Source organism: Triturus cristatus, chromosome 8 (assembly GCF_964204655.1).
Source record: "Triturus cristatus chromosome 8, aTriCri1.1, whole genome shotgun sequence".
NCBI classification, from domain to species: Eukaryota; Metazoa; Chordata; class Amphibia; order Caudata; family Salamandridae; genus Triturus; species Triturus cristatus.
This window is the reverse complement of record NC_140591.1, coordinates 520880544-520905134: the sequence shown is the minus strand read 5'-3', so window position 1 is coordinate 520905134 and position 24591 is coordinate 520880544.

Here is a 24591-nt window from a genome sequence, read left to right as displayed (position 1 = left end):
GAATCATTTTTAGTTACTTCTTTTACAGGAATTTTTTCACTTTTAATTTGACAAACATTCTCTTGTACTTCTTGAACAACAGCTTGACTTTTGTTTTTGTCACCTTTCATTTCGTTAACACATTTTAACATGTGTTCAACTTTCTTTGCAATTCCTATTACCTCATCTAGAGGTGGTTCATCTTTGAGCTAAAGCTCCTCTCTAATTTTTTCTTCTCTACATTTAAGAACAAATTGGTCACGGATTATTTCTTCAATTGCACCTCCAAATTTACAAGTTGCAGCTAATTTACGCAAACCAGTTAAATACTCTTCTACTGATTCTTCTTTACCTTGTTCCCTCAAACCAAAATGATACCTCTCCATGATTGTGCTGACGCGTGGTAAATAATGCCTGTCTAACTGTAATATCCAAATTTCATATTCATCTAAACCACGTTGTTCCTGAACAGATAATGCTGGCAAATTCTCTAAAACTTCTTGACCTTCACCTCCTAAACAGTGTAGTAAAAGTGAACACTTTCTTTCTGCACTAAGATTTGTACCGTAAACTTTTGCATAATGTGCAAACATTTTTTGCCATTTGCTCCATTTAATGGTTGGTTCTCCTGGGTCACTTAAAAAAATGGTGTTGCAGTAACATTCTGTATTTTATATATACCTGCTTAAATGTCTTTTAAACCCCAAAAAATATATATTATAAATATATTTTGAAATATGAAATAATATGCTAAATAATTATCAGTTAATTATTCCAAACAGCAAATATTGTAGAATTGACTAATAAAGGTATTTTTTATTTTTTTTAAACAATGTATTACAAAGTAAGACTGAGTGTAATCTCTATTTCCATGTCTGCAATCTCTATTTCCGACTTGTTCTGACACCAGTCTTCTGAACACCAATCCGATTCACTTCCTGATGTGCGTGTCATCGAGACGTTCATAGATGACGCATTGACACGCAATGAAAGAAACGAAGACTCCGATGTCAAGTATCTCGCCGAAAACAAAACGATGTGGGAGATAAACAAAGAAAGAAAGTCCTTCCCTTGAAAGTAAGCGATTCCACTTTCATTCCAAATGTTCTTCTATACAGAGGTGCCGATTACGATCCTGTAAAAACCGGGTATGAACCGTCGGACGGAGCATATTCTCCGTCCGATGCGTACCCGGTCGTAACAATATACAAACATGTAAGTACGATTCGCACGGAAATACTATTTCCGTACGAATCGTACAAAACCCCGACCGACGAAAATAAACATACAAATGTGATCCGGGAAAGCGCCGACGTGACGTCGGGACGCACGCAGCCTGCCATTCACGAACCAGGAAGTACGATTCGCACCGACGTCATCCCGCACGGAGAATATTTTCCGACAGCCAAAAACTGCCGGGAAATCAGGACGACGCGAACAAGGAGTACCTGCACGCGACGGACAGACATGGACCCGAACCTACGTCATCCCAGCCCTCATAGCAGTCGACCTCCTCTACAGGTTACTACGCAGATGCCGCAGAAGGTCAGAACAACAAAGGGAGGGGGAAGGGGGGGGGGCAGGACCAGGGGCAGGCCACAAAACCCCCACCAAAGTCACACAGCACACATGCCCTGGACTTACCTGACCCCCAGGCCCTGGCCACCACGAGGGGGTGGGGGCGTGTCCAGCAAAGCCAGCGTCCGCCACAACGGAAGTGGTTGACGACGCGAACCGGCAACACAACAATACAGGTACGTCCCGTACCCATGCCTTAAGAGCGTGGGTACGAGTTGTACCACGCCCACACCTACGTCATCCCAACAATGGCGGGACAGCTGTACCCACGTGGCAAAGGCCTGGGTGCGGCCCGCACAAGCATTCCACAGCGTGGGTACGGATATGTATGGACCGTACCCCCACCCCCGTATGCATGGAGCGTACCCCCACCCCAACAGTGTATGTACGACCCGTACCCTCACCCGCGTATGCATGGAGCGTACCACCCATGCCAACTGTGTATGTACGGACCGTACCCCCACCCCGTATGCATGGAGCGTACCCCCACCCCAACTGTGTATGTACGACCCGTACCCTCACCCGCGTACGTATGGAGCATACCCCCACCCCAACAGTGTATGTACGACCCGTACCCTCACCCGCATACGTATGGAGCGTACCCCCACCCCAACAGTGTATGTACGACCCGTACCCTCACCCGCGTATGTATGGAGCGTACCCCCACCCCAAACGTGTCTGTATGACCCGTACCCTCACCCGCATACGTATGGAGCGTACCCCCACCCCAACAGTGTATGTACGACCCGTACCCTCACCCGCGTATGTATGGAGCGTACCCCCACCCCAAACGTGCATGTACGACCCGTACCCTCACCCACGTATGTATGGAGTGTACCCCCATGCCAACAGTGTACGTACGGACCGTACCCCCACCCCGTATGCATGGAGCGTACCCCCACCCCAACCGTGTATGTACGACCCGTACCCTCACCCGTGTACGTATGGACCGTACCCCCCATGCCAACAGTGTACATACGGACCGTATCCCCACCCCGTATGCATGGAGCGTAACCCAACCCTCACCCGCGTACGTATGGAGCGTACCACCCATGCCAACAGTGTACGTACGGACCGTACCCCCACCCCCTATGCATGGAGCGTACCCCCACCCCAACCATGTATGTACGACCCGTACCCTCACCCGCGTATGCATGGAGCGTACCACCCATGCCAACAGTGTACGTACGGACCGTACCCCCACCCCGTATGCATGGAGCGTACCCCCACTCCAACCTTGTATGTACGACCTGTACCCTCACCCACGTATGCATGGAGCATACCACCCATGCCAACAGTGTACGTACGGACCGTACCCCCACCCGCGTATGCATGGAGCGAACCCACACCCGTGTATGTTCTAAGCGTACATATCCTGAAATAGGAGGGGTGTGTGCAGAGGCCTCCCAGCAGTGCCCAGTCATAAGAGGGGTGTGTGCAGAGTCCTCCCAGCAGTGCCCAGTCATAAGAGGGGTGTGTGCAGAGTCCTCCCAGCAGTGCCCAGACACAGGAGGGGTGGGTGCAGAGTCCTCCCAGCAGTGCCCAGACACAGGAGGGGTGGGTGCCTAACACTCCCAGCAGTGCCCAGACACAGGAGGGGTGTGTGCAGAGGCCTCCCAGCAGTGCCCAGTCATAAGAGGGGTGTGTGCAGAGTCCTTCCAGCAGTGCTCAGACACAGGAGGGGTGGGTGCAGAGTCCTCCCAGCAGTGCCCAGACACAGGAGGGGTGGGTGCCTAACACTCCCAGCAGTGCCCAGACACAGGAGGGGTGGGTGCAGAGTCCTCCCAGCAGTGCCCAGACACAGGAGGGGTGGGTGCAGAGTCCTCCCAGCAGTGCCCAGACACAGGAGGGCTGGGTGCCTAACACTCACAGCAGTGCCCCTGCAAAGAAAAGGGTGGAGTACCCACAGATCCAATGCCCACAAATGTCAGTCAGGTGCACAAAGATCCTGCAGTACATGTACCACATGTGTGCGAGGCTGGGAGTATACACATGCATAGCGCCGAAAAGAAAACATGTACACATGAAGTCATGACAACAGTCTACATACACAAGTACAGTGACCACCAAGGATGCCACGAATGATGCAGGTGGAGACATCGCTCAGCATGCATGTGCAAAGTTGAAGGAGTCCGTCACACACACAGCTGATGTAGACACAGCTCAGCACCACATATTGGAAAGACCCTGCAGGGAAGATGTCAGGTTACACAGAGGAAGGAACACACCTTGGGACGATGTCAACATGCAGTAACTACTTACATGAACAAAGTTATGTAGCCAACAGCTTGTGATGGCACACAGATACCAGGATCCACCCTATGACCAGCACAAGACTACAATTCCTACACACCCAACACATTATCACCACCCAAAATCATGGAGCAGGTCCACCAACAGCAAAACCAGACAGACAGTAGTGTACTAAGGAATAATAAATTGCTTTATTCAGCATCCAAAAATCTGTTTGTCCCTTGAAAGTTCAAAATGTATGTTGGACCCGGCCTCGTAGCATGGCTCTACTTGTCCCCGCACCACCTAACCTGGTACCTGCAGCCCGAGCCCACGGCCTAGCCGATCCTTTTCACCAGAACACACGCACCCGACCCGGACATCCTCGTCCATGGCCTCTCCCCCTTCGGCCACCCCGGGCCCGCGTGCCCACTCATGCACCAAGATGGCCGCCCGGCCCCAGCGCGACCCGGGCCTAGCGGCGCCACTCCGGCTGGAGGACACCCCGCTTGCCAGGGGATGAGAGAGGGAGGAGCAGTTCTATCGCACCTCTGAACTCCCCTGGGACGATGAGTTTCGATCGGCCCTGCGGCCTCCCTGAGAGCTGGCTCCACGCCTGCTGGGTGTCTGGGACTCCTCCCGATCCGGCCCTGAAAGGATCAGAAGACAATGGCAGGAAACCCCGACAAGCGACCCCCAGGTGACAAGACCCCTACCTGCACAGACTCCGGACATCAAAGAGGGGTCGACCTATAACAAGGGGTGCTCTGAGACTGTCCGTCAGATTCGACGCTGGAACAACGAGAGCCTGCTGACGCGGTCGCGGCTCCTGGAACTTAGAACCACCTGAGCCCTGCTGAGTGACTCGCGGCTCCCTGAAGATCGTAAGACCTCCGAACTGTACCTGAGCCCGCTGAGTGACTCGCGGCTTCCACCGACTCCACTGGTCCCGCCGGACCCCAACAACAACAAGCCTACCCCCCAGCTCGAGGATTGTGAGCTGTGCGCCGGGTACGTCCTCGCCTTGAACCTTTTACCAGAGACTGTCCCGCTACCCCCTATCCCTTCCGAGACTCATTGAGCCCGCGCTCTCCCTGTACATATTTGCAGTGCTAACCTGTTTGATAAAGAGTGATTCCTAAGAACGCACGGTGTGGTGTTTCTGTGTCGTGTGGTGCCAGAAGTACGATCCTCGATACGGGATTCCTCCTCCTGAGGAGTCTCCCGCCAGTGCCCGGCTACGATACTTTGAGGGTGGATCTCAGGGTAGCCAGGACCCCCTTTCCGGGCTCCTCTGAGGTCGCCGTCTAACAATGTACAATGCCCATAGGGCAATCCAAAGTTCAAATCCAGGTGGGGGACACAGTGGGACGCGTGTCCCCTAGCTTGCCTGCACAGTCAGACTCCTTTGTCTTCCAGAGGGGGGGGGGGCATCATGTGGGGGGGAAGGACCAGGCACCGCAGGGACATGAGGGCGAAGGGTAGGCGTCGTGGGTGCAGGGATGGAGGACTCCACCACAGGGGGTGGGGCAGGGCCAAAGGCGGAGGCCAGGATGGCGCTGCACACCTTAGCAAGGTCCTCCAGCGACTCCCCTGCAACCGAAGGAACCACAGGCCCCAAGGAGGGGGGGGGGTCAAAGGGATGGGTCGCAGCGCCACTGGGGGAGGGTGTGGACAGGGGGGGACTCAACCACCCTGACCGGGGACTCCCTTGACCGCTTGCGGGGTGGTGTCACTGTGGGGCTCAGGGACAGAGCGGCCATGAAGGAGTCTTTGCTGGATATGTGGCCAGGAGAGCTGAGGGGAGGGGATTTGGAGGGAGTGGATTTGGTGGAATGCGGACTCCCACTCTGGCTGCGTGCCTTACGTTTGCCCCCCGACCCAGTGGGTGTGCCTACTGCACCCTGTGTGTGCGTGCCAGGAGGTGTGCGTTTGACCTTCCCTGCTGGTGTGGTGCCTGTGTCTGTTGTGGTGGGTGCATGCTGACGTCTGGGTGTACGTGGGACAGGCATGGGAGTGGGAAGTGTGGATGGGTCAAAGGTAGGGGGTTGGATGAAGCGCTGCAGGAGACCCACTGCTGCAGTCAGTGTCGAGTCAATGGACCTCAGCTAGTTGCGTTGGTCAGCCTGCGATGAGAAAATGCCCTCCAAGTATGCCTCCATGTTGTTCAGCACTTGGCTGTGGCCATGGAGGACATTAAGCATCGCAGCCTGACCAACCTGCAACTGCCGCTGGATGTCCACAGACTCGGCATTGGCGGCAGCAGTGGAAACAGGGGCAGGGGGTGCGGTGCCTGGCAGGAAGGAGACATGTGGTGACTGGGCACGCTGGGAAGGGACACGAGCAAGTGGGAGGCGGCTGATGGCAATGGCAGAGCGGGGAGAGATGTTGTGCCGCTGTCAGCTGCTGGTGCAACCTCCGCCCACTCGGAGAGCTCATCCTCGGACCCGTCAGCTTCATATTCTGTGGTGGCACTGGACAGGTCCTCGGCCTCACTCTCCTCCGCCTCAGTTCCACTAGATGAGCCAGCCACGATGTCACCGCTGGCACTGGTGCTCGGTCCCTCCGCTCCGTCTGTGCTGATGTCTCCCTCCGTGTCCCCCGACGATGCTGTGGGCAAGGTGAAGAGACAGCAATTAATCATACACCTGTATACATATGTCACATGAGTCCAATCTACATAGGTTACAGTGCATAGCCTGAAAAGAAAGATGAGTAACATCTACAAAACAAGGTACAAATGTAGGGCATGCAACACACAGTTGGTTGACCCACCATGCCACTGAAAAACTATGGAGAGCATGACACAATAGCAAATGACATGAAATGGATTTTGACAGAGGAGCCAGGCTCGGGGGACAATCCAGCACTGCATCTGCACCACACAGCGTTGCCGAAAATAGGGATGAGCAGGGACCATATCCATGAACTTGAGGCACATGCTGCATAGGTAATACTGAAAACATGCCCACCATGACTGGCTCACTGCACCTTGAGTGTATGTCCAGACAAACATCACACACTGGCCAGACCTAGCAAGGAGATATCAGGTTTTGACATGTAGGCTTTGCCCGCACCAACCCCCCCCCTACATGAGGCATTTTGTTGAGACACAGGAAGCACTTACATCTCTTAGTCTGGGTGAAATACACATGGGCTGGATAAATGCAAGATTGGACACAAAATACCCAAGGTGCGCCTGTCCAAATAATCATGTACAAATGGTCATCATCAGATGATTGTAACAAGACACACAGGCACTGGCCACCGTGAGTATGAACAAGGAAAATCAGGTCAGGCTGTACACTGGACACTTGTACTACATTTGACGTCAATATACATGGTGCCAGGGAACAATGGCACAGAGCACAACCTATGCTGTAGACACTGAGAGTGTCCACATTTTGTGATGACACACATGACACCTAGGAAAATATGCCCCAGGGGACAGTAGTGGCCAAACCACAATAAGGAGCTGAAGGGGCAGAGAACAGGTCGTCCCCCACTCAGAAATCTGTATACAATAAAGGACCTGTTCACACAGTGAGCACACAATTCATACATCCATTGCAGTTGTCATATATTTTAGACAGTCTGTAGAGCAAGTGATTACATCATCTATGCTGCTTATGGGTATGACTCACCAATAAAAGAAAAAGAAAAGAAAAGACAAGAATTTTTCATACGAGGTAAGACAAGTAGGCTATCTTTATGACTGAAGACTTGTGTCTCTGCCACCCAAATGTGGTGAAAAAAAGTGGTGAAAAAAGTGTAGAAAGAGAGTGATGGTGCCTCACGGTAGCAACACCGGGGAGGGTAAAGCATACACATTTTTTCTTTGGAGTGTTGGTAGCTGATGATGAGAACTTGAGGTAGCAGGCGAGTACCTTCCTGCTTTACACAAGTCTTCAGTCATAAAGATAGCCTACTTGTCTTACCTCGTATGAAAAATTATTGTCTTTTCTTTTGGTGAGTCATACCCATAAGCGACAGTAGTGGCCACACAACTCCATGGTCCTGAAAGGGAATGACTGCAACAAACGCCACCATCCCTGCACCATGCGTATCGCACACTCATGCACATCATGTCACAGGCCACAACATAGGACATGCGTGCTGTAAGGCATGACACTTGAGAGACCAACTCCCATGTCTGGACTCAGCATCAGTGCCAACTGACATGGAACCCACAAGTACTGAACTGGACAGGGCACAGGCAAGGTCCCAAAACCTGTTACACACCACCCCCACACATGATGCTACAGGCATTGTTCACATGGATAAAGTGCCAGCCTAGATAACCTTGTGAAGGAGTGACTACACACAGACCAGGGAACACATTGCAAGGAGGGGAAGGGAGGCAAGAGAGCACCGCTATACTGTGGGTAACCGGATCTGCACAGCACCTTTAAACCCTGGCAGTGTATCCATGCAACTGTGCACTTACAAATGCTGGTGACACACAACAAACAAACACACATGTACCTACCCCCTTCCTGCTGCTGCTTCTCCTGTAAGCGCCTGTCCAAGTCTGGAAAGACCACCGCCAGCACACGCTTGTGGATGTGGGTCAGACGGCGGCGCCCGCGGTTCTTATGGGTCTCAGGTGAGTCCCCCAGCAGGACCCGTGCGATCCTCCGCGTCCAGCACCGGATATCCTGCCAGCGTTTCCTCACCTGGGCCAGGCGCCGCTTGCGACCCTCCGTCCTCCTCACGGCACTGACGGCGTTCATCCAGATCTGCTTCTTGGCAGAGGCGCCTACCTATGAGGATGAACAAGTGACACTACATCAATACACCTGGCACATGTCACGGAGACACATATTAGAACAAATTTGCTGTTTACAACAAGGCATAGTATGCATCCAACGCATTGCACCTTTGTCATAGGGACATGATCCTCAGGGGAAGGGCAAAAGCAGTACGTGCCATTGAAAGTACACAGGTGGAATGAGGGCAACGACACAATCAATGATCCAGGCTCACACTGTGCATCACAAGCTACACCAGGATTATGTGCAGCACCTCTAAGCAGTCACATGCCACAGGCCTCTGACGCTACCTCAGCAGAGTACACAGACACACACAGGCACAGGACATTCACCTGCAATTGCCAAATGCAGCGACAAACCTCACTCTGCACATGTGCCACTAGACGGGGGGCTCACAGGTGTGGGGCTGGCTCTGCACGTCAGACACACAGCACTGCTCCCTGCTCACATCAGATGGGCAGGGTATATCCATCCCTCATGCAGCCCGGGTGCTACACTCCACATATGCACCCACCCACATGACAGGGGACTTACACACACACACCGATGTCCAGGGTACGAATACATCATGTGGACACTCTCAGCACAGGTACACAGAACTAACACACATCTGTGGGTACAGTCACCTGTCACACTGGGCTGACCACATAATCAAATGAGGACTGTAGAGGCTACATTCCCAGGAGGATAAGACAGGCAGAATGTGGCAGGCACCATGCAGTGATTGTCACAGTAAACACAATGCAAGTGAGGACGGCAGACATGCGCCACAGCATGCTCAGGCTGGGAGACATCAGGCATTCCCCCCCCTGGGACCCCCCCTACAGTACATTGCATGTGTGTCACACCTGGACACAATGCCAGAAGTCACAGTCACAAAAAAGGGACACACTCTGTGCTAGTAGACTCTGCACTCACCTGATACCCTGGTCGCCCATACAGCAGGGGGTACTGTGGGAAGATCACATCCAGCAATGCCAGGTTCTCCTCCAGGGTGAAAGGCTGTGCCCTCTCCACAGACCTTGACATGGTTCCAGGGAACCAGGAGCAGCAGCTGGGTCGTAGAATCCAAAGATGTGCAGGCAAGTGCTCCCTCATGGGACCTGGCTGCCTTATATCTGCCTTGCTGGCCTGTTTCATGCACAGGAGTAGAGAGTGATTGGTCACTCACATTTGCATCCTATGTTTCCTCCAATCCCTTCAAACCTAGCACAGTCAGTGGGTTTTAATTGTTTTTTTTCTTGAGCATGATGTCAACTCCAGAACCACATTGCAACAAAGTAGATTCATTCAAACTGACTTCTGCTGTGCACCTGCAGAAAAAGATTCATACTTGAAACTTGGTCTCCATGACAACCAGCATGCATGTAGGCCTTTATACTTGTCCCTCATGTGTCCCCTATGTGCAAAGTGTGCAAAGCATTTGTCTGTATTTTCTTTCTTATTACACTTCTCATATGCAAAGTGAAACAATATTGTAAGCAAATGAGGCAAAATGCGTGAGTACGTGGTAGAGAGTCCAAGAAATGTTTACATAGTAAATGTACATTTTTGTCTTTTACATTTTCACATTATGTTATGCAGCTGGCAACTGGTCCCCTGTCACTTGTAAAAACTTCCATCAGCCCTGGCTTTACAGAGAACTGCACTTTGCATGCTGTTATTTTAGAGCAAATATTTATAATTTTTAAATGTGAAACCACAAGTCCCAAAATACAGCGCACTGTTGACTAATATACCAGGACTGGATAAAAGTATTGCACAAAGCATGGGGCCATTTGGAACAAAGAACATATTTAACAATTCGAACATAGAACATACATTCAGTTACTTCCTTTAAAACCACACTCAAATATGTGCTTGCCAATGTGCTATTGACAGAGGTTACCCCCTAAAAAATGAATAGCAGCCAGGTTTTCTAGGTCCGTGCGTGATGTGCTGATCTAGTCCAGGTTTTTTTATTTAATTCTGGGATTTTTAGTTCTATTCTCTACTGCAATAAGTAAGCGTGCAATTCCCAGAATTCAAAGAAAAGTCCTGGACTGGAGCAGCACATCAGGCATGGACCAGGGAAACTTGACAGGGCTGCAAATGTCAACCCTAGTAACCTTTATCAGAATTGAGTGGGTGAAGTCTTGTGAGCAATTTGGAGGCGTATTTTGAGTTTTGAAACTGTATTCTTCACATCTTCAGGGGATGCAGGAAAATAGAATGATTGTATCAATTGAGGATGAGGTCCATGTGGGTATCATTTCAATTGTGGGAATTCATAATGCCTTCCTTGAATATTATAGTTAACAATATTGAGAAGAAGGTGTAGAAGAAAGCCATGTTCCTGAGGTTTCTGCTGTCATTTTATAAAAAAGCAATGTAAATCAACAGAATAGCATGAGGTTTTAAAAAGAACATTTCAGATGTTATGGTTTCATTCTTGTGTAAGCACTTAAAGCTCCATGCGAACAATATTAAGGTTTCTGATGCAGATTAGAAAAGACGAAGAATATTAAAAAGAAAAACCGAAAGCGACAGTTGAATGTGTAGGGATTACTGACCAATTTCATTTCTATATACAAATGTAGATTGCTAGCTGAGGTAATGGCTTTTAATCTGAATGTGTTTGTTGTGATTTAGTCATCTCTCTCAACTAGCTTTTATCATAGTAAGACACAGAAATGGGAACATCAGAATACTGACTCATTTTCTGAGGAGTAATGTATGTCCTCTTGCAGTTGTATCTTTTCATACTCAAAAGGCCTTTGATAGCGTGCACTATAGGTATTTTTTCAAACTTTGGTTAGAGTTCTGACTTCAGATATTATTTCACGCAATTCTAATATTTAAGACTGAAGATGGACTACTAACAACAGAAGAATCTCTCTTTTTAAACAACGACAGTCCAGTTATGCCCACCATGTACTTCCTACCGAAGATACATAAAACTTTAATCAATCCCCCAGCCAGACCGATAATGTCAAGCTGTAACTCACTTTACGAGAATGTATCGGACTACGTGGACTTCTTCCTGGCACCATTAGTCACTGACTTAACATCATACATAAAGGACACAGGAGATTTTTTAAGAATATTATCCAATCTTGGATGGCAAAAGGGGTACTACCTAGCAACAATCGATGTAGTATCATTGTACACCTCCATAAAGCACAACATCGGATTACAAGCAGTTGAGTATTTTCTAAAACAACGCAGTGTACAACAATCCAAACACACAACAATGCTCCTAGAGATGATTGAGCTTTGTCTTTTCAATAATATCTTTATCTTCAATGGCCAAATATACTCTCAGCAATGCGGAACTGCCATGGGAGTTTCATTTTCTCCGAGCTACGCCAACCTCACCATGGGGTGGTGGGAGAAACTAACAGCTTGGAGTGAGGAAAATGAACCATACACTTCAAAAACAGAATTATGGTTACGTTACATCGACGATCTTTTCCTCATTTGGAGTGGCAGCCTAAATGAATTTGAAAAGTATATGAACATACTAAACAACAATGAAATAGGCCTACAGTTCACCCATAACATCAGTGACCAAGAAATTCAATTTTTGGATATAACTGTATACATAGAAAACCAAGAAATAAAAACCAAACTATATAGAAAACCAACTGCGACAAACAGTATCTTACATGGGAAAAGCTTCCATCCCCCCAAATTGAAAAAGAGTATTCCTTATGGGGAGTTTCTGCGCATGAGACGCAATTGCTCGGACGATCAAGTAATGGAACAAGCATTCAAAGAAACAGCAACAAGATTCCAACAAAGAGAATACAATGAGAAAGACATAAAACAGGGTCAAGAAAGAGCAAGAGCAATTCCACGAGCACAGACTCTGAGATACCAGAAAGAACACACAGAGGAAAATAATGACATCCGAGTAATTTTGACATACAGTAAAGAAAATTACCAAATCATTGATATTCTAAAAAAACATTGGAATATCTTGAAGAAGGATCCAGACATAGGACCAAAAATTGGCAATCAACCAAGTATTTCATACCGAAAAGCGCCTTCCTTAAAGGACAAATTGGTAAAGAGCCATATGACAACCATCAAGAAATCAAAGAATTGGTTGGATACCAAACAGACTGGCTTTGTACGCTGCAATACATGTAAAGCATGTAAACACGGTATGAACATAAAACAAACAACAGATTTCATGGGCAAAATATTCAATATCACCGAGAGGATTACTTGTGAATCCACGTATGTTGTGTATGTCATTGTTTGTGGATGTGGACTCTGGTACATAGGGAGCACTATTTGCCCACTGAAGAAAAGAATCCTAGAACATCTTAGAGCTGTACAAAATAACGATACTAATTATGCGATTGCCAAACACCAAGAAACTCACAGAGACAAGAAACAGAACATAAGATACTTTGGACTGACCACTGTCCCCAAAAATGAACGTGGAGGAAATAGAACTTTGAAATTACGCAGATTGGAATCCAAAATGATAATACGTTTTAAGACTAAGGCCCCCTTTGGTCTCAACGGAGATGAGGAGCTACATAGCCATTTATGAGCCTGCAGCACAACATGAATTGACAATGAAGTTATGGTTAAGAACAATATACAAGATCTTTATATCCTTAATTATGTGTAGAAATTGATGAAATGATACACGGGCACTAAGCCAGAAATCGACTGGGAACTATGCACTAAGCAATGATTAGATAACCCCATGCTTGTGATAATTGGAAATTTACTAGATTACATACCAATGTTATAAATATACTCACAATCATGTTCATCAAATACATCATCGTATACACATTAAATGCGAACACATACGGATACTATGTAATTTTCCATTAACAAAAAATTGGCATAACATCCAATAGTTCATCATAAACATGTTAATTGGGTACACTTCGAATTAAACTACAATTCCCACAATTCCTCTTAAATGGTTAAAATGGGGATTAGTATAAATAAAGGACATTGAAAAAAGACTCACACACCGTGAGCAAGACCGATTGAGGTTGAAACGTGTTGGTGGTGCAGGTTGGTGTTCACATGCACGGACAAACAACAATTAAATCCTGGAATCATACAACTCCCTTGGTGTGCAGTGTTTTCCTTTCTGAGGAAGTTGGCGGAAAAAAAAAAAAAATATATATATATATATATATATATATATATTACCTAGGTAGTTATAGTTAGGACCTATTTTCCATCCAAGAAGTGTTGGCAGCCATCTTGGGACCACTATACATGATAGCACCTCATTAAAAAGCATTTCAGTTAATAGAAGGTTTTAAGACTTTAGTTACATTATAAATCATTTGTTGATGGTACCATACTCATTTTAGGAATTGTGGTGTGTTCTAAGGTGATTTTACCATGTGAAAAAGCCTTCTGTTGTGATATCATGAATCATGTTTGAGAGAAAACTATTTTCTCATGCTTTTCCCACAGAGGTTTGGAAGCTAAACTGAGTGCATATTTTCTCAGTCATATGAGAATGAAGTCTGACATTCTCAGTAAAACATGTACATCCAACAAGGGCAGAGACTGTCAGTTGATTCCTTTGTGTTCTACTGCAGCTTCCCAGAGTGTTCTAAAGAACAACTAGAGCGCTAACAGTCCTACTTATGACAAACGTATTGCACACCTGAAGCCATCTTGATTGGAATAATGTGGTAACTCTTGAAACATTTAATTTGAAAAGGAACAAAATGAGGGGGTTCATTTTGCCATAGAAAGTGTGATTAGTGCTGCAGAAAGAAAAATTAGGGCACATTTTGAGTGACTTCTCAAATTCTCTTCTATTTCATTAAAGAATTCTGACATGCAGACTGAAACATGCACTTTCAATACCAGCAGCAGACTTCCCTGGTGAGCAGTAGCTTTACTACAGTGATCTAATGAGCAACTAGAGTGCTAACGTTCAGAACTTATGGCAAATGTGTGACCCATCTGAATGTCTTCTTGATGGAACCAAAGTAAAAAACTGAAAGTATTTCCTACTGAGGAGACTGCAGTAAATGAGGAAATTAGGAAACTTCATAACAAATAAATCTCCCAAGATGGCCACCAGAGACAAAAGAGCCCAAATGTAGCCCAAATATCACCCAGATGTAGCCCAAGTATAGCCCAATGACAGAATGTCCCAGAGTGTTCTTAAGAACAACTAGAGCGCTTACTGTCTTACTTATGACAAACGTATGGCACACCTGAAGCCATCTTGATTGAAATAAAGTGGTAACACTTAAAACATTTAATTTACAAAGGAACAAAATGAGGGGATTCATTTTGCCATAGAAATTATGATTAGTGCTGCAGAAAGAAAAATTAGGGCACATTTTGACTTCTCAAATCCTCTTCTATTTCATAAAACAAATCTGACATGCAGACTGAAACATGCACTTTGAATACCAGCAACAGACTTCCCTGGTGAGCAGTAGCTTTACTACAGTGATCTAACGAGCAACTAGAGTGCTAACATTCAGAATTTATGGCAAATGTGTGACACATCTGAATGCCTTCTTGATGGAACCAAAGTAAAAAACTGAAAGTATTTCCTACTGAGGAGACTGCAGTAAATGAGGAAATTAGGAAACTTCATAACAAATAAATCTCCCAAGATGGCCACCAGAGACAAAAGAGCCCAAATGTAGCCCAAATATCACCCAGATGTAGCCCAAGTATAGCCCAATGACAGAATGTCCCAGAGTGTTCTTAAGAACAACTAGAGCGCTTACTGTCTTACTTATGACAAAAGTATGGCACACCTGAAGCCATCTTGATTGGAATAAACTGGTAACACTTAAAGCATTTAATTTAAAAAGGAACACAATGAAGGGGTTCATTTTGCCATAGAAATTATGATTAGTGCTGAAGAAAGAAAAATTAGGGCACATTTTGAGTGACTTCTCAAATCCTCTTCTATTTCATTAAAACATTCTGATATGCAGACTGAAACATGCACTTTTAATACCAGCAGCAGGCTTCCGTGGTGAGTAGTAGCTTTACTACAGTGATCTAATGAGCAACTAGAGTGCTAACATTCAGAATTTATGGCAAATGTGTGACATATCTGAATACCTTCTTGATGGAATCAAAGTAAAAAACTGAAAGCATTTCCTACTGAGGAGACTGCAGTAAATGAGGACATTAGGAAACTTCATAACAAATAAATCTCCAAAGATGGCCACCAGAGACAAAAGAGCCCAAATGCAGCACAAATATCACCCAGATGTAGCCCACATGTAGCCCAATGACAGAAGTGTGCAAAACACTTATTTTTTGTGTATTTGCAGTTTTATATAGTGCAGACTTGTCAGGTATTGGAGTGTTTTACATGGGTATTGGTTACATCACACAAGATCAAATTCATTTTGGTTGTAGACATGGGGAGATTAAGTGATTTGACCAGAATCACAGAATGTTGAGCTGAAGCAGAAACTCCAACCTGGTTCCCCAGTTGCAAAGTCTGCAGCTCTGGAAGTAACACCACATCCTCTCCCCTAAGTGCAACATTTAATCAAGTGGTCAACTGGATAAAAAAACATAAAGATTACAAATAATTTAAAAGTTCTTTGTCGCTATTTGAAAACTCAGAAAATATGTCCTCATTTTAGTTTTTTAGAGCACTAACCATAATACCGATGCAAATAAGACCCTCTCATATATGTAATTTCCAAAGGAAATGCTCTAGGTATTACAGTTTTGATTACATCAAGATTTCGTCAGGCGTTCCACACTTTTGTAATAAATATAGAATGTTAGCAATCTAGTTGTTCATTGGGATACTGTTAAGAGTCAGAGGCCAGGGGCACGGACTCTGAAAATTGAAGGCAGGTAGGAGAGTGCAGAGGCAACAATTTGACCACACTGTTCAGGCAGGAAGGGCAGTGGCAGCACAACAGACTATGGAGGGCAGTGGAAAGGGGGGCAGGGGCAACAAACCAACAAAACAGGACTGGCAAGAGAGGCTATGGCAATATATTAGACCATTGTGGGCAGAAGGAAGAGGCAGTGGTAGTACAACCATACATGCCAACAGACCCGTTTCAGCCAGGAAACGTCCAATGTTTTTAAGCTCAAATTGGCTTTATTTGATCTGTCTCCTGTCTACAATCTTGTCTTTTTCAATGTAACTCATAGGGGAAAATCAATACCCCAGTTTTTTTTCAAAATCTCCCTCTTACCAAGTTCAAAATGTCGCAAGTATGGTACATTGGATCATGGTAGGCAGGAGGAATTGGGGTAGGGACATGGACTCGGATAACAGAGGACAGGAGGGACATGGAGAGGTGTACCAAAATGACCCTACAGGGCAGGCATCAGGGTTTGCAGCAGCACAATACACCACACAGGGCATGCGGGACGAGAGTGTAGCACAACAATCCATAGAAAGCAATAGGGAGGGGACAGAATCAAGCACATGGACAACAGAGAACAGAGGGGAAATAGGAAATGGTAGCTAACTGACCATAATGGACAGACAGGAGATAAAGCTGCAGCATAACAGACCATAAAGGGCAGGAGGGACGGATCAGGGGCATTACAATGGAACAGAGAAGCCAGGAGAGAGGGTATAGGGGTCTGCACATGGAAACAGAGGGCTGGGGGCAAGGGGGCAGAGCAGGAGCAGCAAGAGGACCATGGAGGTCAGGCAGGATGGGCACTAGAAACAAGACACACCATGGAGAGCAACAGTGAGACTATGATGGCATACACACAGACATTGGAGGGAAGGTAGGAGGGGTCAGGGGCAGCTAGCTGACCACACAGGGAAGGTGGGAGGGGCCATGGCAGCACAGAAGACCATGCATGGCAAGCGGGAGGGTTAGTGGCAGCACAATGGCTATGATGGGCAAGAAGGAGGTTGCAGGGGCATGCACAACGGACCATGGAGGATAGAAGGGAGGGTCAGGACCTGGGCACAGACAAGAGAGTTCAGGGGAAGGGGCCTCACAACAGACCGCGCGGGGCAGGCAGGAGGAGCAGTTGCAGCACAACAGACTAGGGAGGGCAGAAGGGTGTGGTAGTAAAATGGACCATGGAGGACAGGAGGAAAGGGATAGGGGCATGGCATGTGGACAGGCAGGGTGGAGGTGACAGGGACAGGTTACAGTCATCTGACAATGCTAGGCAGGTGGGAGGGGAGTGGCAGCTCAACAGAACACTCAGAGTAGATAGGAGTGGCAGGTCCATGGAACATGGTGGGCAAAAAGGATGGAGCAGGGGCATGCACAAAGACATCGGAGAGCAGGGGGAAGGAGAATAGGGGCAGCAAGCTAAGCACAGAGGCTAAGCAGGAGGTCAATGATGGACCATAGAATTGGGCAATGGAGGGCAGGAGGAGTGGACTGGTACATCATGCTAAATGGAGTGCAGTGGCAGCACATCAGACCATGCATGGCAGGAGGGAGGAGGCTAGTCCATGGATTCAGACAACAGAGGATAGGGAGGAGGTGGATGGGGCAGCAAGCTAACTGTTCAGAGAAGGTGGGTATTAGGAACTTTATTGTTTTTAAAATGTGTGTCTGTGCGAACTACTTAAAATATGAACAAGTATTCAGCATAATCTCACTTTTATTCAGGAAGAAGAGGACGTTTGTGACTGTGACTCTGGGCTCACTTGGCAGAAACACCCCCTGACCCTCCACCCCCTATCGCAAAATGTAATGCCCGTGAAAAGGGTAGGTGGACGCAGTGTTATATAGAACATAGTCCTGAGAGCACGATTGAAAATGAAAACTAGATATAGCATATGGTATAAACTATGCACCAAAAAGTGTGATATAAAATTAACCGGGTGTGAAATATAATATGCAATACATTGTGCGCAATGACAGATTCATTGGAGAGCGCGAGATAGCACAGGCACTAGCGCGTGCTATGCGATATGCGCCTTGGAGTGTAATATGCACAGGGCAGTGTTGTGTAACCTAACTAGTCTCTAAAGTTGTAATATAAAATATGTGCTGGGGAGCGTAACGTTGCATATGCACTGTGACAAAGATATGGATCCCAGATTGTAATATGTATGGCCTAGCGCTGTGCGTTATAACATAGGCATCGAAGAAGGCACGTTAGATGGGGCAATATAACCTGTGCGAAGGCAAGTGTGGCATGACATATTCACGGGGTGGTGTTACAGTGCACATGGGCTATAAAGTGTCATAGCATACGTACTAGCTGGTGGAATACAACACAGAGGTGTGTGGCACTCGGCGGGCACTGGTGGGTGTAACACAGCATTGGGCTCAGCCAGGAGCACGCTGTGACTCTGAAGTGAGGTTTGTCTCCTTTCCAGAGAGTAAAATAAAAAGTATTACACATTCGGTGGTGGATGTGTGTTTTATTAACCGTGAGGGGGATTTCTTGCACAGTTTGGTCGAATTTTTGTCAAATCCACTTTGAATGGTTTGGTGTGCATGTGTATTAAATGTGCCAGCCAATAGCTATCCATGTTTGTATAAATAAACAACAAGGGTGTCTACTTGGAGAGTACCCACCGGCGGGGGTGCCGGGATTAGGCATGGTAGGGTGTCAGACACGTCAGAGCTTCACTAGCGGTGTAAATATATTCCACGTGGATTAATTGTATGCATAGTCGCCTTTTAATGAATATCACGCAAATCGTCATGGTGATAGGTACATACGGTTTGTCCAGCATGTCCTAGGTGCTTCTATAAATATATTTTTGGTAAAAATAATAAAAAACAAAGGCTGGCCCCGGGGGATGGGGTCCCCGGGGCCATAAGTGGCCTGAGGAGGGGGGCAATGCAGCCCCCTCCTAAAGAATAAAAAAAAAAACAAGGCCATGACCCGGGGGTTGGGGTCCCCGAGGCCGATTAAGGCATTGGGAGGGGGGCCACGTGGCCCCCTTCCAAATTTATTTTTTTCAACAAAAAAAAATGAGGGTGCAGGCCCTGGGGGATGGGGTCCCCAGGGCCAATAAATTAGAAAAAGAAGGGGGGCCACACAGCCCCCCTTCTTAAAAAAATAAAAAAAATAAAAGACCGGCATTGCGCCGGAGGCCACGCCCCCTCCTTGCAGCACTCTGCAAACACGCCCCCAGGCCAGTTGTAAGTTGGGGAATTAATTCCCCTTCAATACTGAGGGTCCCTGAGGGCCAACTAGCCCAACAGGTATCTCCAGTATGCGCCAGTGAGCTGCGTTGCAGACAGGTGTTCTGAGGCACGCCCCTTTTTACACCTCTATGCAATGCAGCTCTGTGGCGCTTACTGGAGGTACCTAGTGGGCTAGTTTGACCCTAGGGACCTTTAGGATTCAAGTGATGTCATCAGTGATGTCACTGACCATGTCATGAGTGATGTAATATGTGATGTCATCAGCAGTGCATTGCGGGCGCACGAGTTATAGTTAGCTGAACTAACTATAACAGGGGAATTTCAATGTTTTTGTACGAGTGAAAAGTCCAGCTAACTATAACGCCCCTGAAACCTATGGTTTTTTCAGTGAATATATATATATATATATATATATATATATATATATATATATACATATTACCTACTGGCGGTCGCCAGTAGATAGTTATAGTTAGGACCTTGTTTCTATTCAAAAAGCATTTTTTCTTTTCCCAATAACTTTGGCGCGGTTGACGAGTCTTCGCAAAGTTTTCAAAACTAGTGGGGCGCTCCGGTCAGCTCCTATCTTGAAAGTTTCGGGGTGATTGGGCAAGCGGGGGCTGAGAAAAAAGGGGAGTCCCAAAACGTGTTTTCTCCATGTTAATTTCCATAGGAAACTTTAGACACGACTGCAGCCCGAACTGCTGAACGGAATTACACCAAATTTGGCAAAAAGGCAGCCCTTGGTTCAGAAAAAGACCTTTTTTTTAAATGCTGTAAATCCGTTCAGCTTGCACTTCCCATTTGAGTACAGAAAGAGGCAAGAGAAGTTCAGAAAGAAGCAAGAGAATTGCAGAAACAGGAAAAAGAGGTGCAGAAAGAGGGAACAGGGGTGCAGACTGAGGCAAGAGAGATGCAGAAAGAGGGAAGAGGGGTGCAGAAAGAGGCACGAGGGGTGCAACAAATTTGTAAGAGAGGTGCAGAAAAAAGCAAGAGCACTGCAGAAAGAACCAACAGAGGTGCAGAAGGAGACAAGAGAACTAAGAGAACTTCAGAAAGAGGCAGGAGAGTTGCCGAAACAGGCAAGAGAGGTGCAGAAAAAGGGAACAGGGGTGCAGAAAGAGGCAACAGAGGTGCAGAAAGAGGGAAGAATGGTACAGAAAGAGGCAAGAGGAGTTCAGAAAGAAGCAACAGTAGTACAGAAAGAAGCAAGACAAGTGCAGAAAGAAGCAACATAGGTGCAGAAAGAAGCAAGAGGGGTGTAGAAAGAGGCAACAGAAGTGTAGAAAAAAGCAACAGAGGTGCAGAAAGGCAAGAAAGGTGCAGAAAGAGCGAAGATGGGTGCAGAAAGAGGCAAGAGTGGTGCAGAAAGAAGTAAAAGAGATGCAGAAAAAAGCAAGAGAAGTGCCGAAAGAAGCAACAGAGGTGCATAAAGAGGCAATAGGGGTGCGGAAAAAGGCAAGAGAAGTGCAGAAAGAATCAATATAGGTGCAGAAGGAGGCATGAGAAGTGCAGAAGGAGTCAAGAGGAGTGCATAAAGAAGCAAGAGAAGTGCATAAAAATGCAATAGAAGTGCAAACAGAAGCAACAGAGGTGCAGAAGGAGGCAAGAGAAGTGCCGAAACAGGCAAATGAGGTGCAGAAAGAAGCAAGAGCAGCGCAGAAAGAAGCAACAAAGGTGCCGAAGGAGGCAAGAGGGGTGCATAAAGAGGCAAGAGGGTTCAGAAAGAGACAAGCGAGGTGCAGAAAGAAGCAATAGAGGTGCAGAAGGAGGCAAGATGGGTGCAGAAAGAAGCAATAGAGGTGGAGAAGGAGACGAGAGAACTGCAGAAAGAGGCAGGAGAGTTGCAGAAACAGGCAAAGGGGGTGCAGAAAGAGGGAACAGGTGGGCAGGCTGAGGCAAGAGAGGTGCAGAAAGAAGGAAGAGGGGTACAGAAAGATGCAAAAGGGATGCAGAGATTTGGAACAGAGGTGCAGAACAAAACAAGAGCAGTGCAAAAAGAAACAACAGAGGTGCAGAAAGAGGCATGAGGGGTACAGAGAGAGGCAAGTGAAGTGCAGAACGAAGCAAAAGAAGTGCAGAAAGAGGCAAGAGAATTGCAGAAAAAAGCAAGTGAGGTGCAGAAGGAGGCAGGAGAGGTACACAAAGAGGCAAGAAGGTTACATAAAGAGGCAAGAGTGATACAGAAAGAAGCAAGAGAAGTGCAGAAAGAAGCAACAAAGGTGATGAAAGAGGCAAGAGGGTTGCAGACAGAGGCAAGACACGTGCAGAAGCAGGTAAGAAAGGTGCAGAAAGAGGGAACAGGGGTGCAGAATGAGGCAAGAGGGATACAGACATTTTCAAGAGAGGTTCAGAAAGAAGCAAGCAGTGCAGAAAGAAGGAAGAGAAGTGCAGAACGAAGCAAGAGCGGTAGAAAAAGAGTAAAAAGGAGTACAGAAATAAGCAAGATGGATGCAGAAATTGGCAAAAGGGGTGCATAAAGAACCAAGAGCAGTGCAGAAAGAACCAACAGAGGTGCAAAAAGAAGCAAGAGGGGTGCAGAAAGAGGTAGGAGAGGTACACAAAGAGGCAAGAGAGGTACAGAAAGAGGCAGGAGGGGAGTAGAAAGAAGGAAGAGAACTGCAGAAAGAAGCAACAGAGGTGCTGAAAGAGGTACAAAGGGTACAGAAAGAGGCAAGAGAAGTGCAGACAGAAGGAACAGAGGTACAGAAAGAGGCAAGAGTAGTACAGAAAGAGGGACGAGAGGTGTAGAAAGAGGCAAGAGAGTTGCACAAAGAGGTGAGGGGGTGCATAAAGAGGCAAGAGGAGTGCAGAAAGAAGCATGTGAGGTACAGAAAGAGGCAAGAGAGGTGCAGTGAGAGGCAAGAGAGCCGCAGAAACTGGCAAGAGAAGTATAGAAAGAGGCAAGAGAGGTGCAGAAGGAGGCCAGAGAACTGCAGAAAGAGGCAAGAGAGTTGCAGAAAGAGCCAAGTGAGGTACAGAAGGAGGCAAGAGAACTGCAGAAAGAGGCAGGAGAGTTGCAGAAACAGGCAAAAGGGGTGCGGAAAGAGGGAACAGGTGGGCAGACTGAGGCAACAGAGTTGCAGGAAGAGGGGTGAAGAAAGAGGCAAGAGGGGTACAGAAAGAAGCAACAGAGGTGCAGAAAGAAGCAAGAGAAGTGCAGAAAAAAGCAACAGAGGTGCAGAGGCGTGTAGAAAGAGGCAATAGAGTGCAGAAAGAAACAACAGAGGTGCAGAAAGAGGCAAGAGAAGTGTAGAAAGAGGCAAGAGAGGTGCAGAAAGATAGAAGAAGGGTGCAGAAAGAGGCAAGAGGGGTACAGGAAGAAGCAAGTGAGGAGCAGAAATAGGCAACAGAGATGCTGAAAGAGGCAAGAGAGGTGCAGAAAGAAGCAAGAGTGGTTTACACACCATTAGTACCAATGTAATACCTACATTTAACAACAAGTAATAGGTGACCATTCTAGGTTTGCAAAGGGCCTTCCACCACTTGTTGCTGCATTTTTGGAAGCGTTTGAGCAATTTGAGCTGGAAACAAGTTTTTTTTTTTGTTCAAATCTGTAGATTGTGCAGCAGATGATGGATTATGGGGCAAATGCAGAAAATGTATAACTGTGCAAAGGTTGGTGCAGCCAAACAATCGCATAATTCCAGTGGCCCTGCTCATACTGCTGACAGGTCCACAAGTGCTCCTCAGTGGTTCCTTCTTTTTGTTGTCTCACTGAGTTCATAGTTTAGCTTCTATGGAAACGAGGAAGACTAAACCTGAGGTTACCACTCCACAACACAGACTACCATACCACATAATTACTCTCTATAACACATAATCTCACTCTACATAATTCCTATACACTAAATACCACATACTTTCTATCCACATAATTTTACTGCACAACATACCGCATAATTCCACTACACACAATGTACATCCACTCCACTCCAAAAAACATTGTTAAAAAACTTTTACATTTACAATGCCAATATCCGTAACTTTCACAAATGCGAGACCTATTACATTCCAAATGCTTCTTTAACTAGTTGTCGCATTTGCAGAGTGGTGGAGAAAGGTGGCTGTGCCTCTGACCAGTGCTCAGGAATTTGGCTGCATAGACCTTATAGGAAGTACCAGGAAGGCTTCTTGGCCCCCAAAGTCCCTCACGAGAAAAGTGGACTTTATCCCCCAACCAGTAGTGTGCCAGGAGGAGTGTTTTCAGAGTGGTGGAGAAAGGGGGACGTGGCCTTTGTCCACCTCTCAGCAATCCCACTGTGTGGGGCTTACTGGAGCATTAGTTTTGAAAATTTAGTGAAGATTCGTCAAACGGTGTCAAAGATATTGGCAAAGGAAAAATTACTTTTTGAATAGAAATGAGGTCCTAAATATAACTAGGGGTGTGTGTGTGTATATATATATATATAAATATATGTGACCGGAGGCTCTATGGAGAGCGGTGAACAAAATTGTTGCTAGGTGGAACCCATTCAGGGTAATATTTCAGCATGAGGAATACAAGTCCCAGAAGGCCTTTGATATTAGGAGCCCACCAGGGGGCGATAAAATGGCTATGAGGGATGATACTCCTACGCATCTGCCAGCTACAGAGAGACCCGTGAATAAGGAGCAGGAGCTCCGAAACGCGTAGGGTCATATAGGAAATTTCTGGAAGCGGTTGCCTGTTTGAAATAAATATTTGACTCTGCTGCATAAGCCGGGTTGCCTGCCATTGTGTGCGCCTTACTTTGTGGACAGTTTTTGGATGAATATAAATATATGTATATATATATATTCACTGAAAAAACCATAGGTTTCAGGGACGTTATAGTTAGTTGCACATTTCACTCGTACAAAACCATGGAAATTCGGACGTTATAGTTAGTAGAGCTAACTATAACTCGCGCCCCCACAATGCACTGCTGATGACGTCCCATATTACATCACTCATGACATGGTCAGTGACATCACTG